We start from the raw sequence: 8,494 nt of genomic DNA on the forward strand, positions 1-8,494 counted from the left end.
CTTGAACTGACCAATCTCACTCCTGAGTTGGGCTATTTTTGCAGGAGGAAAGAATTTATCAAGAAACTTTTCAGCCATGTCTTGTCAACTAGTGATGCTTCCCAGTTATAGAGATTGTAACCAACCTCTAGCTTTGTCCCTCAAAGAAAAAGGAAACAATCTCAGTCTAATGGTGTCTTCAGTAACACCATTGATCTTTATAGTGTCGGAAATCTTCAAGAACATTGCCAAATGAATATTGGGATCATCTAGTGGCGATCCACTGAATTGAGCCTGCTGCACCATGCTAATCAAAGCTGGTTTGAGCTCAAAGTTGTTGGCATTAATAGTCTGGCGCCTTATACTTGAGTAATTCTCATTCACAATTGGCCGTACATAATCCTTCAAGGTGTGTGGCAATGCCTCATTTTTTTCTTCAGCCATGGCTAGTATCTTATTTTTTCTTCGTGATCTAAGAGTTCTTTCAATCTCTGGATCAAAAGGAATAATATCACAAGATCTAGCACGGCGCATCCAACGTAAAAAACACACCTGTAGAACAAAAAAAATGAAATATAAATTAAAATAAAATTCTAAATTAAAACCAAGATTACTTTGTATCGATACTGCCAAAAAATAAGAATAAATCAATCCCCGGCAACGGCGCCAAAAATTTGATCGGTGCAAAACTGCAAGTGCACAGTATCGTAGTTTTATAATAAAGTGATAAGAAGAGTATCGTCCTCAGGGATTGGTACCTTACTCTTGCCAAATACCAAAATTATATTAATCTCGATTTTATCTAGAGAATCACTAACATTTTAGTAGTTGCAAATTAAACTAAGATCAACTCAAAGAGAAATACGCAAAGGAAATAAAACTGACGTTCGAAGATCAAATTAATGGGAAAGAAAACTTCTAGGAAATCGATTTCACCTAATTCTTCACTATGCTTTTCTCATCCAGCTAATTTAATTTAATTCTTTTTGTTCATTAGCAAATCTCTAATTCATCTAACAACCTCTTTCGATAGTCAATTGAAAATTATTCTTGTTCATCAATTCACACAAGAATATGCAAATTAATAAAGTAAGAAAGCAATAAGACCAATGATTTAATTACTACATAGGTTCATACAAGTCTTTCGATCTTTATACTCACCTATGCTGAAAATATTCAAGATCTACCCTATGATTCCCTCTTTCGATAGCAAATCACAAGATTAAATATCATCTAATCAATGGCCAGTTAATTAGAAGCAATAAACTCAGAATAAATTAGATAAACAAAGAGAGAATTGCCTTAAATTAGCATAAACAATCAAGCATAGTTCAAAACTGGGTTACATCGTTTTCCTAGAATAAATAAAATTTAGCTCATGCTAGAAATTGAATTCAATATAAACGAATTCACCATAATTGTTTTGAGAATATTGGAAGAAAATAAATGCTGAAAAATACTCCTCGCAGCCGCAACTCATCTTCAAAAACTCAAGGAAATGATTCAATGTTTTTCTCTCATCTGTGCTCGTGTATGATTCCAATGTACGTACAATATACGAAATTCCCTCTCCAAAACAGATGAATTGAATTCTTCTAGCTGTGTTTTTCTGTCCCAAAAATTGTTCTCCAGTCAAAAGGTACGGCCATAGAGTGAAAAATCACTTTTATATGGTGTGACAGCAGAAGACCCTAGATCTGTCAAAATACGATGTTCGCTCGAGCGAGGTGTCCAGTGCACATCGAGTGTTCGACTCTGCTTGATCATGCTTGAGTTTGTGGCACCCCATGACTTGTCATATCATGTAGTGAAACACGCTTGAATCCATATTTCACTTAACTTGTGGAACATGGAGTAAAATACACTTGAGTTAGTAGTTTACTTAACTTGCATAACATGGAGTAAAACACGTTTAAGTCCGTGTTTACTTAACTTGCATAATATGAAGTAAAACACACTTGAGTCCATATTTTACTTACTTGCATAACATGGAGTAAAACACGCTTGAGTCAGTGTTTTACTTAACTTGCATAACATGGAGTAAAACATGCTTGAGTTCGTGTTTCACTTAACTTGTATAACATGGAGTAAAACACACTTGAATCTGTGTTTTACTTTAACTTGTAGTAACCAAGCGTGAGCCCATGGCACCATCTTAGCATAGCTTGTGGTGAATATGCTTGGATCCGTGTCACCTTAAAATATTCATCTTTCTTAATACATGAGAACTATCTTGGACTTCATGGACTTTTCTGGCATGGCATATTCTTGTACATGGCATGACATAATATGACATATTCTTGTACATGGCATTTTCTTGTGCATGGTGTAGCATAGCATGGCATGGACTAACATGATTTAAACATTTTAGGACATTTCATGGCATACATGATCTAAGTACTACATGAACATGGTATACATGATCTAGCTATTTTATTACATGGCATACTTGATTGGAATACTATGTGAACATTACATGGCATAGGTGACCTTTGATAATATTCAATCCATCAAGCAATGAATTCATACATACAAGCATCATGTTATAATTCGTCAAAGATAATTCATCAAAGATTGTGAAAGGAATCTAACTTTGACTTGGCTCTTAGCATACCATTGATAACCATAAAAAACACATCATATTTTCATACATAACACTAATATTTACAATACGCATGTATTTATATGATCGTACTATTTACCTATTAACGTTGTTTCCTAGTTTCCAACTTGTTCGTTACCTATACAAGGTACCAAACGTCACAAATACTTAAGGAAAATATGTCGAAATTCTTTACGTAAAAATAGAATTTAACATAGTAGTTACCCTGATTTCATGCAAACTTAATATATATATATATATATTTAATTATGTGAAAATATAAGAATTAAAATACTACTAAAGATAAGTTTGAAATACTAAAGATAAGCATTGACTATGTACTCCATCATAAGGTATCAGTCTATCTAAGATAAGGCACTGAAAAGAAATAATAATCGGGCCCAGTACATGACAAGGTCCAACAGGGAGTTCAACTTTCAAAATAAATAATCGTTACCAGGCCGAATGGGCCTCAAAGTCCAAGGCCCATTTTAACAACAAAAGGGCAACAACCATTTGTGAAAAATTAGCCTCCCTAAGGATTATAAGGCTTCTGTCGGAATGGATTTAAGACCCATGGCCCACTTTAAGCTTCAAAAGAGTAACAAGGTAAGTTGCATAAGTCTGAGGTGTGAAGCTGGAGGGTCATGCAATTCATCATATAGTGAGAGAGAGCAAGTTAGAGAGAAATTGAGAATTGAAAATCACGGGAAGGGAGAGATCCTGCGAGGACTTACCGAAAAGGAGTGGATTCAACGGGGTTGGGCTGGTTGGTAATTTTTGGCACCGTTGGTGGTGCTCCGACGTCCTGGATGGTTAGCAATGGGTGAAGAAAGCTAAGCCTATGCTTGAGTTTTTCCTATCATAAACTAGATTTTTGCATGATGAGTCTGAGTGTTTCGTGCGATTTCATAGATGAGGGAAAGAGTTTTTACATGGGTCTTCAGGAGATTAGGTAAGGTTTGGGTTTGAGTGTTGGTTCTAATCTAAGAATCTTTTTAAATTGAAACCTAAGAGATAAGAGCAGAGAAACGATGATAAGGAGAGCTACCTTATGAGCTTCAAATTCTATTTAATATGATCTGTTATCCAATTTGAAAAAAATAATAAGAACCCGATAAAATAGAAGTAAATAATAAAATGAAATAAATAAAGTAATAAACATAATAATTATACATAAAAAAAATTACGAACTAAACTAATCTTAAGTCCTATTCTGGGTTCGTATGTTACATTATAGCCTTTGGAGGAGCCATCAGTTGGAAGGCCAATCTGAAACCTGTGATTGCCTTATCGACAACTGAGGTTGAATACATTGCTATGACTAAGGCAATCAAAGAGACTATATGATTGAAAGGTATATCTAATGAGTTAGGCATGTTTGAAGGGAATATCATAGTTTACTCTGATAACCAGAGCACAATTCACCTTGCCAAAAAGTAGGTATACTGTGAAAGATCAAAACATGTATATATTAGACTGCACTTTGTGAGAGAAATCATATTAGCTAGAGAGATTGGGGTAGAAAAGATCCCAACAAAAGAAAATCCATTAGATATGATGACTAAATCTCTATCAACAATCAAGTTCAAACATTGTTTGGATTTGAATAATATAGGAAATTGCTAAGCCCTCATAGGGGCAACTTGTAGCAATTGTCAAAGATGAAGGAGGTGGCTTGGAAGGTTGATCATCAATAAAGGAAATCTCTTGACTGTTACTGTCGTAGATGTAGATCATTAGGATTGAACCATGTAAAATCTTTGTGTTCTATATACATTGCTTTTATTTTGCTTACATGTTTTTGCAAGTTTCTTGATAATTCTTGGCATCTAAGTTGTGAGTTTGATAACAGTTGCATACCCACATATTCTTCAATTAAGTTCAGCCTGAAGTTAATTTGACATTGTTAGAGGAGTCAATCGATCAAGTTTGGTTCGAGAATCGAAAAGGTAATTTAACTAAAAATCAGATTGTGTGCTTTAATTTTTGCAAAATATTGCTAGCTCTTGATAGGAATTCTAATTAAGCTGAAGTTATATTGGATTGCTTTTAAAAGCTCCCAAAGCCAAGTAATTTAACTTTCCTTAATTCAAGTATTTAGCATGGAAAATTCAATATTGATCTCAAGCCGGAGGTGTGTAGGGCAAGTACACCTCGCTAGTTTGCAAGGAATGCTTATATATTATAGTTTAATTTGTCCCTTTGGATAAAACCAAAAATCTCCTACCATGACGTGAGCATAATTTATGTAATGCACTGCATAAGCAATCAAGTGAACATACTCTTCTAATTAAGTAATCCGATTGATATGTTAAAAGTTTAATGATCTGATGACATATGACCCCGATTCTCCAAAATGATAATTTGGATTCGAAACCTCCCACCTCTTTTATTTAAAAAAAAAAAAAAGAAAGTAATTTGATTGATGTAATTGAAAAATATTAATTGGAACAATATCAATGACATAAACTTGGCACTCTTATAATATTAAGTTAAAATTAAAAATAAATTTTTGTTAAGCTCGAAAGCGTTCAATATGGTTATTAAATTTTAATTAAGCTTTATATGGAGATGCTATATATTTTTAGAAGCATAAAGCTAGTATGCTGCCTCGGGAAAAAAATTTATTTTTATTTTTTTCATTTAATAATTTAGAGAGTGATTTTAAATGTATTAGTGTATTTTTTATTTTTTAAAAAATATTTAAATATATTAAAAAATATAAAAAAATAAAAAATAAAACTGGGCTGCACGGTAGTCGAATTCATTTTAGAATACATAATTTCAAGCATATTTGAATAAATGGCTGACTTTTAAAAGGTAATTGAGCAACTGGTCAAGTTTCCCGATAAAAGATGGGGAATGTCCAGGGGCAAATGCGGAACGTAAGAAACCACGTGTGATAAAAGCTGAGAGTGATGGTTATTTCCAATTCTCAAGCCGCGGGGTAACCAAGAGTGCCCAGAAAACCCCATTCTGCAAGGACGCGAGCAATCAGTACTGTAAGTAGGGCTGGGCAACGACCTTTCGGAGTCGGTATTGTCGCCCTTTGACTCTGACTCTGACTTTGTCCGAGGTCGAATTCGACCTCCTACTCTGACTCCTACTCTGACTCCGACTTTTATAGGCTCTGCTCCGATTCCGACTTATCAGAGTGAAGTCGGAGTTATGCTTTTTTATTGGATTTTTTTTTAATCCATTTGATATTTTAATTTTATAATTTTGGACTCTAATCGGATTTGATCTTCCATATCAATTTTTTTTTAAATATAATTTCTAATTTATAATTTGTAAAAAGAAATCATTCATATAATGATCCTTTATCCTTAAATCCTTAGAACTTGATACACACATTAAAATCTTGGACACTGTAAAATAAAATAAAATTCAAACTTGTAAGAAGAAATTTTTCAACTATGATACACACATTAAAAATACATAACCAAAATTACAAACTAATTATCCATCATCATCTATCCTCCCAAATTATCCAACCAACTCATGGCTTATCATCCATCAAGTTCTAATTCCATCAACAAGTTACAACTTATGACAAAAAAACAAAGAACCAATACAAATTGCAACGAATTTCATTCCAACAAGTTATTATAGAATCATAGATTGATTACTATAGTCTATACATTACTACTACATGGTATATTAGGTACATTAGTGTTACATGTTATTATAGTAAAAGTGTATTATTTTAGGTACATATGTTCATACTAGTATTTAACTCACTATATAAGTTATAGTTATATAAAATATATATGATTAATGTATAAAGAATATATATATTTTTATAATAATAATTAACTCATGCTAGTATATATATTATTGAGTTTAACTAAGTATATAAGATATAGTTATATAAAATCTACATAATCAATACTTTAGTTATTATATATTAGTATTACATGTTATTATAAATTTATTATTTATATATTAGTGTTTATCCATTGGTATTACATGTTATTATGCATTTCGGTATTTATATATTATTATTACATGTTATTATATTTATATGATTAATATATAGAAAAATACATATATTTTTATTAAATATGTACAATATCGGAATATGTACAATATCGGAGTCAAGTCGGAGCAGAGTCGGAGTCAGCGTTGGAGCCAGGCATCGGAGTCGGAGTCGGAGCGGATCGGAGTCAGTTCACCTCCACCTCCGACTCCGACTTTCCTTGGGAAAAAACTCCAACTTCGACTCCAACTTGTCGGAATCAGAGTGGAGTCGGGGCTGACTTGTCGGATTATTAGATTTTTGCTCAGCCCTAATTGTAAGGTACTAGTGTGGTGCAATCTGCGGCTTCGCACAAGTGCAATCGGTAAATCTGCTTTCTAATTTTGATGTTCGTAGTAATTTGTTTTTTGGTTTCGCCAATGTCCCTTTCTAGTCCATGGTTGATGCAAGAGTCAGCGATTTCGACCACATTTTTTTATTGTTAACCCACATTTGTTTGTGGGTTTTACAGCCAATGTTGTGCAGGGTTAGATCTTTCGGTGTTGAGTTGTGGTTTGGCTAGTTTTGTGTATATATTTATACGATAGCAGATGCATCCATGCACGGGTTGCTTGAGCATGGTAAACCCATGATCAGAGGCTCTGGCCATCTGGGAAAGTGTTGTGGAAAATAGTGGTTTATTGTATGGAGACCATTCCTCCAAGGACTGGGACTCCATCCATTACATGGTTTATTATGTTATTATTTGTAATGATTTTGTATATGCTTACAGTTCAAACATTGGAGATGGGGCATTACAAATCAGGGATGACCTCCATGTAGGACATAAAATAAACTAAATAACACCAATCCTAATATTGAGCTACATATGTAAAATACCTAAACTCTTAAAACAAGGCAGTATTAATTTATGTCAGAAGATCGTATGTTGTTGAACACAGCTTTGAGAGGGTACAAGTTTAAGACCTATCGGTCAAACTTTATAAATGGTCATAGTAGAATGCAGTATTTTTTTTTTCTTGATGTTAAATCATTGAGCCAATAATTCTATCTTTTGGCTAAGATAATCTGACTTTTTTACTACAGCTAAGATAGATGTGAAGATTAACTAGTTTCTCCTTCATGATAGACATGGTGCAAAGTATAAGAGGAGGAGAGTACGCGGCCAAGGGGGAGGGTTTAGGGGAATTTTAGTGCACAAGCTAATTATACAAGATGAGCAATCACCACTATGAAATTCCCCGATACTAAAAGACGATAGTGAATACTCATCAGACAACTCAACCCAACCACCTAATGTAGTACTTGAAACTGAGTTCTTGGATCAACTGGATTGTACAGGTAATGTTGGTGCAAGGAATTGATGCTTTTTTTTTAATCTCATGGCATAGGACAGTTTATTTTCCTACATACTTTACACTATATTTACATGTTTTTGAGATACATATAATTTTTTTATTTTTTTTTATTTTATATAATTATGACACTTGAGACAACAAAACTAGACACTAAACATATGTAGTGTATCTGAATGCATGAGCCTTACTAAAAAAGAGGCAAATGCTAGAATCTCAATTCTAGATCACTATTGCAATGTACGATACATATAACATAATAACTTTTATATGTTGATTTGGATAAATGTAGTAGTTGTCAGTAAGAAATAAGGCCGTGAACGAGCAAAGATGACCAAATTTGACGCGTTTCGAAAGATGAGACCTATTCCTTTACTGATCAAGGATGGGGACACTAAGGTGTCATGCTAGAATGCAAGCATTTTTAGTGGAAGAGTGACATGGATCATCAAACATTATGTTGACATGGCTTACAATCATGTGCTAGAAGCTAAGCAAGAGAAATTGTGTGCTCGTGTTCAAGTAATGCAGATTGAGTATTACCTAGTCTTGGTTGTTATATGTGGGTCCTTTTGT

General features: G+C 33.6%; 1 non-coding gene across 1 annotated transcript in view; it reads left to right on the forward strand.

The window, feature by feature from the left end:
• The window catches only part of LOC122277849, a 107-nt gene extending 77 nt beyond the window's left edge, over positions 1-30 (forward strand). The window contains exon 1 of the small nucleolar RNA XR_006229157.1: positions 1-30. This exon is cut by the window's left edge and continues 77 nt beyond it. This is a non-coding gene — a small nucleolar RNA (small nucleolar RNA R71).
• The last annotated feature ends 8,464 nt before the right edge of the window (positions 31-8,494 follow it).

This window comes from Carya illinoinensis, chromosome 9 (genome assembly GCF_018687715.1).
Source record: "Carya illinoinensis cultivar Pawnee chromosome 9, C.illinoinensisPawnee_v1, whole genome shotgun sequence".
Taxonomy (NCBI): Eukaryota; Viridiplantae; Streptophyta; class Magnoliopsida; order Fagales; family Juglandaceae; genus Carya; species Carya illinoinensis.